This window comes from Nannospalax galili, unplaced genomic scaffold (assembly GCF_000622305.1).
Source record: "Nannospalax galili isolate Female #2095 unplaced genomic scaffold, S.galili_v1.0 scaffold125, whole genome shotgun sequence".
Taxonomy (NCBI): Eukaryota; Metazoa; Chordata; class Mammalia; order Rodentia; family Spalacidae; genus Nannospalax; species Nannospalax galili.
The window spans coordinates 2,710,739-2,720,223 of NW_008354705.1; the positions used below are offsets into that span (position 1 = coordinate 2,710,739).

General features: G+C 37.5%; 1 pseudogene; it reads left to right on the forward strand.

Annotated features, from left to right (window-relative positions):
* The first annotated feature begins 8,558 nt into the window (after positions 1 to 8,558).
* On the forward strand, positions 8,559 to 8,657 carry LOC115067512 (annotated as a pseudogene).
* Positions 8,658 to 9,485: the final 828 nt, after the last annotated feature.

Here is a 9,485-nt window from a genome sequence, read left to right on the forward strand (position 1 = left end):
TTCTTCAGATCAACAAATACACACAAATATATGGATAAAATATATATCCAATGTGTATTATTTCTTACCTTCATGAGAATTTAAATCCAATGTATTTTATCCATATATGTATATATATATATACATATATATGTGTGTGTATGTGTGTGTGTCTGTTTCTGTTGCTCTGTACAGTCATACTACATACATGAAAGACCTAGGGAAGCTTAATACAAGGGAAAAGTTGGTGCTGCAGCCTTAAGATGAGAGACAATTCAGAGACTGAATCCTTTCTACTCAGAGATGTCAGTCTTTAAGATTTTCAACTAATTGGATATGGCCCACTAGAATTGTGAAGCATAATCTACTTCACTCTAAATCTACTGATTTGAATGTTATCACATTTCACAAATTCTTCATGGAAATGTCTAGTATTTGAATAAAAAATGACACCACAGCCTAGTCAAGTCGATGTATAGAATTAATGATCATAAGTAAGCAATATATTTAGCTGACTAAATACATTAAGGCTAAGAGAGGTTAAATAAGTTTCACATGCACATATGATAAGTAGTTAAAGGAACTGAGATTGAAATTTAAGGTGCCTGCCTGTGGTCAAAACACTCTAAACATGTCTGCCTGATAAATGTAAATGCTGCAAAATAAAATTATCTGTCATTATTTTTTATTTTGCAAAAACTTTGAGAATTTCATACATGCATATAAAGTGTTTTGGTCAAATTCATGTCCACTTCCTCCCTTCCAACATTCCCCCCTCTGAATAGGTAACCTTAAAATCTTTTAAGGATTAGATACATGCTCCCAAATACTTTTGACATTTTGACATTTTGGGGCTTTGGAACGGAGTGTGTTGCTAACAGGCCCAAGGACATTTTGACTTTTAGCCCAGAAACTGGCTACATTTCTTTGGACTCTTTTTACCCTAACTGCCTACCCAATTCCTACCTCCTATTCTTATCATGTCATCCTCTGAAGGGGTTATCCAAATTGCCAATAAGGAATAGGGACGCAGACCACTCTGGCTTCTTCCATGCTGAACAGGGACACAGGGTGAGGCAATTGGAGTACCCCTTCAGTGGGTCTATCTAAAAGACTCCAAAATTGCATAACTCTTGTCTCTAAGGGGAATTGAAAGTCCTTGAATCATGAATAGGAGATGTGAAGGAAAAGTAAAGACAAGAGTAATTAGCATTACAAGTTCTAGACAGGGAACTAGAAAAAAGTCAGAACAGGGTAATTTTCAAATATTCTAAACTTGACCAAATTCTCTCTCTCTCTCTCTCTCTCTCTCTCTCTCTCTCTCTCTCTCTCCATCAAATCACTGTATATTGCATATTGATTCCTTTTTGGTATTTTTAGATTAAACTTGTCAGGTCAGATCAAATTTTCCTGTAAACCTTACTTCAGTATTATTCTCTTTAGCCCATGACTGAGTGCAGCATAAAGGTAAACTGATGGTGATAAATCTATCTTGTATTTATTTTTTGACTATTATGAACAAGAACATTTTATATGTACTACACTGTCTAATCTCAGAATAATATAGTAGGTGTTCTCCAAACTTTATTTCTGTCGTAACTTTTTATGTATCAAATGCTTAGAGGAAGTAGTCATATTGTTTAGAAAATTCATTTCTTTTTACTTTCTGTCTTGAAAGATTTCTCCTGTGTATTTCATTTACTTTGTGTTTTATTCAAGCAACAAAATAATGAAGTATCTTAAAACATACTTTACACAAAGATGAACTATGAAAATGGAATTTTCATAATTTTTAACCACAATTGCTTAGGTGTGTGGAATTCACAGAGCTTGATGAACAAATTGCATTCTTAGATCATTTATGCTTTTGGATCCTAAAGTGTTGAGTAGCAAAACTCCTGAGCTAAGTTGTGCACAGAAAATGCTTCATAGACATGTGCACGGAAGAATAGTGGTGACCTTATTTCTTCTCAATGTGTTGTATGTTTTCAATTCAGAGCCAAACTTGAAGTTCCCTTTCCTGCCGAAAAGAAGTGGGATAACCCCCTGTCTGTCAAAGAGGAGAACAGAATACTGATGCTCTTCAGAGCTCAGGCAGTCTGCCAAGGACTAAGAGACTGACAGCAGAACCTGTTCTGGCACATTCGGAAGAATCAGAAAGAATTCCTGTGAAGAAAGTCATCTGTAGCAGACCATTCATGAGGCAGGAACGGAAAGTTTATAAATACTCTTGTATTTAAAGTTAGGTTTATCAGGTAGAGAATGAGAAGGAGGACTTCCTGGCATTGGTAACAGGTAATCTGCTGCAAGATCATTAAGTTGCTGCAGACTAACATGGCTGTGAAATGGGTAAGACACAAAGATTGACAGTGTCAGATGAAGTGAATGAAGAGTAGACCTGGCATGAATGGACCATGACAGGAAGTGTTACTTTAGTCAAACCATGTGACGAGTTTGTCTAGTAAATGGGGAAACTTTTCAAATTAATCTCTTTCATTTATTTAATCATTCAACACATATTTTTCTGTGCAGCCTTATGACAGAATGCTGGAAAGAAAATGGAACAAAGCAGATACAGTCCTTGTCTTTTTGGAGATTACTAAGGGAGAAGACAGATCAAAGAAATAATGAAAGTACAAGTGTAAAGTCATAACTGTGCAAAGTCCTCCCAGCCTGACGTGCTCGCTCCAGCTGTCCCTTCTCCCTGAAACACATGTATGTGCCCAGATGTCTGAGCAATTCTTCCACTTTTCCAAAGCAGTTGCTCAGATCCTTTCTTCCAAATCCAGACTACCTTGAACTTAATAGTCTAGTCTCCATCCAGCTTCCTTCAGCAGCATTTCCAAAGCCTGTCCCCAACACTACAATTTGCTCATAGTCTATATTACTCTTTTAAAATTTTATTTATTATTTTTATTTTATGTGTATGAGTGTATTGCCTGCATGCATGTAAGTACATCCATGTTGTGCAATGCCCACAGAGGTCAAAAGAGGGTTTCAGGTCCCCTGGAACTGGAGTTACAGATGGTTTTTAGCTGCCATGTGGGTGCTGGGAATCGAACCTGAGTCCTCTGCAAGAGCACCCAGTGCTCTTAACTGCTGAGCCATCTCTCCAGCCCCATCTAACTCTTTCATCTGCTATTTGATTTGCTGATTTAGAAGCTATTGGATGCTGCTGTAAGATTATGAATGTCTTGAAGGAGAGTTTTGTGTATATTTTTAATTAGATTTACATGTTCAAATATTCATGATTGTACTCAACACACAGAAGATGCTTGGTGTATGTCAAATGTGTGAATACATGAGAATCTATTAAAACAGCCGAAATAGTCTGAGTTGTTATAAATTACTATATGTGTCTTTATTCTACAGTAAAATGTATACCAAATTTCAAAATTTCAGTTTTCTCAACTGTTTCTTTATCATGAAGTCAAAGAATTAAAACACGACGTTCCCCAAATTCAAAATTGAACCAAAACCGTAAGAATGTCACCATCACTGTCTTCATTTCAATTCTGATACTCAGATTGTGCCAACCAGGAAAGTGGCTTCCTTGAAGAACGTTATCTTAACGTGATTTATTTTTACTTAAGAGTGCCACATGCCATACACATTCAGAATTATGTACTGAGACACATATGGTATGGACTAGCAGATATTGTTTTCATGGTCTATCTTGGTCTTCCATTGTCCTTTGATTTCTCACTCTTTGTCTTTTAGCACATATAATTTTATAAATTTCATGATTTAAAAATAAGATTTATAATTTTATAATGTTATAAAGAATATTTTAAATCAGAATTGTTGTAGGAAGTTTGGGTTGCATGGATACCATTGCTGCATCAGATCCTTGGCATGTAACTAAGCATTGATTATGTGCCAGCATCTGGGGATTTATAAATGAGAGGACATGGAGGATCCTCAAGGAGTTGCTTGGCTCTATTAGCCCTGGAATTGAGCCATTAGAAATGCTTCATTGCAGGTTAAATTCTGGGCCAATCATGTTTAAGTGTTGTCATAATTTAAAGAGCCTGGTGAAACTAAAATTCTTGGTTAATAATGATTTCCCCTCCCTTTTCTGTAACTACCCCTTCTGAACTTCTCTGTGGAAATATAATATGCGTGTACTATCTATCTTTACACAGGTGGAATTCACTGACAGGATTTTTTTTAAAAGAAACTCCATACTACACCCTCATAGCCTATCAGATCTTTAATTAGGAAGTCCTCTAGTCTTAGATACATGTAGAATTATAGCTGTTCAAGAGTCTTGTTCTTGCTATCTGGTGCTTTTGAAGCATGCCACACAGTGGTTCATCATGGCTGGGGATCCCAGGCTTGAGGAGAATTAGAGGTAAGTTTAGAACTATTAGAGTCATTGGGACATTTGAACTTATTTTGAGGTTAGAATGCTTTCATGGGAAGTGCTTAAAATATTTTTAAATTGAGGAGATGGTGTAGTCAGACACATATTTGTACACTCACTATGGATTTGGAATAGAGAGTAGATTGGAGGTGGGTGGTGGTGGGGTGAGATACAGGGTGGAGTGAGGTTGATCTGAATTAGATAATTGGTAAATGGAGGGCCTTGAGGTTGGTATGCAGAACTGACAAAGGAACAAAACATAAACCTTGTATTTCTGGGTTGAGCATTTGGATGTCAGGTAAAGCTCCTGTTTAGGAAAAGGATGAAGTCCTTTGTCGGTGTACAAAATTTAGCTGGATACCAATCATCAAAAAGAATATTTGGAGGCTCGGGGAGATGGTTGATTTTTCAAAATGCTATACAAGCTTGAGGGCTTGAATTCGGGTACCCAGGACCCACATAAGATATGGGTAGGGCAACATTTGTGTGTAGCCTCAGCATTGTGGTGGCAGAAATAGGCAGATGCTTGGATCTCCCCACCAGCCAGCCTAATAGAATCGGTGCGCTCCAGGTTTGATGAGCAATCTCATCTCAAACAGGTTTTGGTATTAGTATCACTGTAATTTCTACTTTTCCCTGTAGTTCCTTGGTTTCCAGACAGGCTGCATTCTCTAACTTATACTGTGAAGGCAAAGGTGTTTTTGATTACAAAATATGATATCTACATAGTCTTAATTTGTAAAAATAAATCCTTTAATCTTTAAGAAGAAAAACAAGGTAGAGAGAGAGAGGCTGAGGAAGACAGCCAGCATTGACCTCTGGTCTACATGCATGTGTAGACAGATATATGTGCACCTGTACACTCATGTCCACACACAAACATACACATACACACCCCCACACAAGAATATCTGTTTAGGCAGATATGTATGTCTCAGTAGCTCAAAACAACTTTGGTCACAGATTAAGATTTGGTATTTACTATGACACAGATTTTAACTGAAGCCACAGTTGTATGTAAGATTTATCAGGGAGATGCTTTGAAATGAGAGAAAAGCCAACACTGTGGTTGACTATAGAGATATAGAGAGGGGAGATCCAATGTACAATGAGGTGAGATGCCAATGAATAAGAGACCCAATGATTTCATGTTATAAGCAATGAACCCATTACAACCTCTATCATCCATTATGGATCTTTATTTCTCCAGGATGCGTGCCCTGTGGAGTGGGACATGATTATCGCCAAAACCTTCAGAGGAGGAGAATGTTCAGGTAATAGAAGATGTGGGTGACTTGTGGTGACTAGGAGGGGAGAGTGTGATTTGAAAAGATGGCACAACTTGTGATGGTTTGGAACATGTATGGTCACTTTTTCTTGAGTGTGATGGGATGTCAATGCTTTGCTTCTTAGTAACAGAATATAGCAGTTGTAATGGGGTGCTGCTGCTGTGACCCTGCTCTTGTAAGGTCCTGGGTTGCTAAGTGACTTGTTCTAGAGTCTCTCTGCACTTCTGTCTTGGAATAAAGGCAGCCTTGAAGCTTCTAGAGTCAGAGGAAAGTGAGTTCTATCAACAACCTGAGGGAACTTGGAAGAAGACCCTCCACAGCAAAGCCTACAGATGCACACCTATGTTGGCTAATATCCTGTTTGCAGTGGACTCTGCTCAGATATTCTGATTGCAACTCACAGAAAGTATGCGATAATAAATGTGTATCACTGTAAGTTATTAATTTGTGGTAATTTATCATGAACTATTGAAAATAAAGTAGCTATGAGCATATGGAGCAGAAGATTCAAGGAACCCAGAAGAAGCTGTGTAGTGGGGCATCACAGCAGAAAAACATCAATACTGCCTCTCACTTGAGTGTATGAAATGTGCAGCTGAAGCTATGTAGCCATTTTCTCAAATCCTTCCTGTATGCTTATCTTATGTTTAATCATCGCTAAATTTCAGCTTGATAAACATTTATTTATTTATTTATTTATTTATTTATTTATTTCCTAGAGCCATTTGCATTTGATAGCTCTATCTCTCCCTAAATGTTCATCTTTTTTTCCTCAGATTTATTTAATTGTGAGAATTTATGAGGAACTGTGTGAAAATTCAACACATTCACTACATAATGGTCAAGACAGGGTAATTGACATTTCCATCTTTTAAAATATTTATAATAAAGAATTTGACTAATTTGATTAACACATAATTTTATTCAAAAGCTGAACTATGGAATCAACCTATATGGCCATTGTTACAGCTTTGATCTTGAATGTCCTCCAAAGGCCCGTATATTGAAGGTGAGATCCCCAGCCTTGCAGCTGCTAGGAGAGAGTACAATCTTTAGGAGGTGAGCCTAGTGGGAAAAAGCTAGGTTATTGAGATGCAACCTTGAAGTGTACCCTGGGACCCAGGATCTTTCCTTTCTGTTTCTTAGTTACCATGGGATGAAGAAGCCTCTTCTGCACACACTCCTGTTGTGACATGCTGCATTGTCACAGGCTCAAAGAAAGCAGAGCCTGGAACTTTCAGAAACCATGAACCAGAATGAATATTTGTCTCAGGTCACAGCTTTGGAAAGCTGATTAACTCAATCATCAGTGGGTGAGTGGAGAGATAAAAGATGGTGTATGTACATACATAAAAAGATGCTATAATTTGCAGCAAAATGGATGTCACTTGGGGATCTGATGTTATATGAGACACAAGATTATTAGAGACTGGAAAGGGCAGAGAGGAAGGATGGTGGTGATTAGATGGCAGTTGCACATAGATAGAACAAGTGAGTGCTAGTGTTCTGGGGGCTACAGTTTACAATAGCTTATTACTATATAGTCTATGAATAACTAGAAGAGAGGAACTTGAAGCCTTATAACACAGAGTATTGCTAAGGGTGTAGAAGCATTAACTTTCCTGGGTTCACTACTACAGAGGTCATCATTGGCAAAGAGACAAAACCAGACAAAATGGGACAATATAAAATTCCAAACTCCCATGTATTAAAGGACACATCCCACAAAATGGCAATTAAAAAAAAACTCAAGGGAAGAAATAGTTTAAATTCTGTACTTGGTATGGGATTAATATTCAGAAAACAAAGACTTCTTGTGATTCCACAAAACACAAGCCATGGCTTAAAAATGCATCAAGGATTTGAAGTCCTTTCTCTCAATATATAATCAACAAGCAAATTAGAGATAGAAACATCACCTGCCACCAGAGAGAATCAAACCAATGCTAAATGAGATAACACCTTAAAGCCACCAGAATGGATACTATTAAACACCAACAAATACAAGGTGTCGGTGGGGATGTTAGAAACTGAGGCCCTACTATGCCAGTGGTAGGATTGCAAGGCAATGCAGCTAATGTGGAAAATAAATGGAAAATTAGAGATTCAACAGTCATATGATTTGGTAATCCCATTTCTGGACGTATATACAGAAGAAATGAATGTAGGTCTCCAAGAAATATCTGTAAGTTCGTGTTTATGGCTGCACTATGCAGAAGAGCTGTATATGGTCATGTATTTAGCTGTGAACACTAGCTCAAGTCCAAGAGTAATGAAAAGAGGTGCTGACATTCATGTAAATTGAGCAGAACTATAATACAGACTGCGTCTCCTTAACTATTTACTTTGTTTGATTTGTATTAATAGAGGAATTGGTGAGTATTGCGGAGCTATAGCTACAGAGCCAAGCCTACCCTGTTCCTATCCCAGTGTCCCTCACTTTTTTTCCAAATAGCACAGTTATGATAGGTGAGAACAGGAGCACTTGAAGTTTTACTAAATATCAATTTTCTCATCTATGTATATATAGCTTTCTGCAAGTCCCAGTCCTTGCTTACATACATAAGCATACATATATGGAATTAGCATTGTGAATTTGATTTTTCATATGAGAGTATCTTAGAATGTAATATTTTCTGATTTACAAAAAATAATACAAACTTTCCTAGTGTTAAGAACTAAACTTCAGGGACTAGAGAGATGGCTTAGCACTTAAACGCACTGATTGCTCATGCAGAGGAGCTGAGTTCAGTTCTCAGCATCCACGTGGCAGCTAACAGTCATCAGTAATTCTGGTACCTGGGATATGATACCCTCTTCTGGCCTCCATAGGCACTGCACAACACAGGTGTACTTACATGCAGGCAATACACTCATACATATTAAATTTAAAAAAATTAAAAGAAGAATTGAACTCCAGTGCCAACTTTGGCAAGAAATACACAAAACTTGGAACAATGCAGAGATTAGCATGGCCTTTGAGCAAGGGTGATATGCAAATTTGTGAAGTGTTCCACACTTTTATGAGTGTGCATAAAAGAGGACATAAGGTGGGAGGGGGTGAATCCAGGAGAAGTTGGACAGAAGGTGGGGATGGATATGACCAAAACACATTGTATGCTCCTGCACTGGCCCAGCCTGGTAAGTATAGTTCTAATCTCTCATCAAAGAAATTTTTTCTGCAACAGATGATTTTTATAGAGATCCACAACTGATTAAAATTCAGAGAATAAGTGATCATGGGGTGCCCACCCTAACTGATACATCTACAAGACAAGCCCTATACCTAAGGCTCAGGGAACATCATGGAAGAGGGTTGGGCAGATTCTAAGAGTCAGAGAACCAGAACATTTGTTGATAGGTAGTATCTTTTAGACATGGCAGGGAAATTGCACCCATGAGTTTCAACAATGTTGTTACATAAAGACCTGCATGATGACAACACAAGTGGACAGGCAAAAGTGAATATGGGAATTTCACAAGGCCCCACCTCTGAATGAGCTATAGGTAATATGTGGCTGCTGAAAAAGAGAGAATCTGGCTTTTTTTTTTTAAACTAGGGCCATCTCCTTGATAGATTATTCAATTCCATGTGGTCAGCCCTAAACACATGTACATATGATTAGTACTGATACATATATATATATACACAAACAATATATGCATATGTTTATACATGTAATAAAAATAAAGAAGAGGTCATAGAACTGGGAGGGGTTGAAAGGCAGAGAGTGATGGGAATGATCAAATACAGCACTCATATAGGGAACTCTCAAATAATTGCACGCATGCATGACATTATCAAAAAATAATAAAATATTATACTTAAAATAAACAAAAACAAGGTTGGA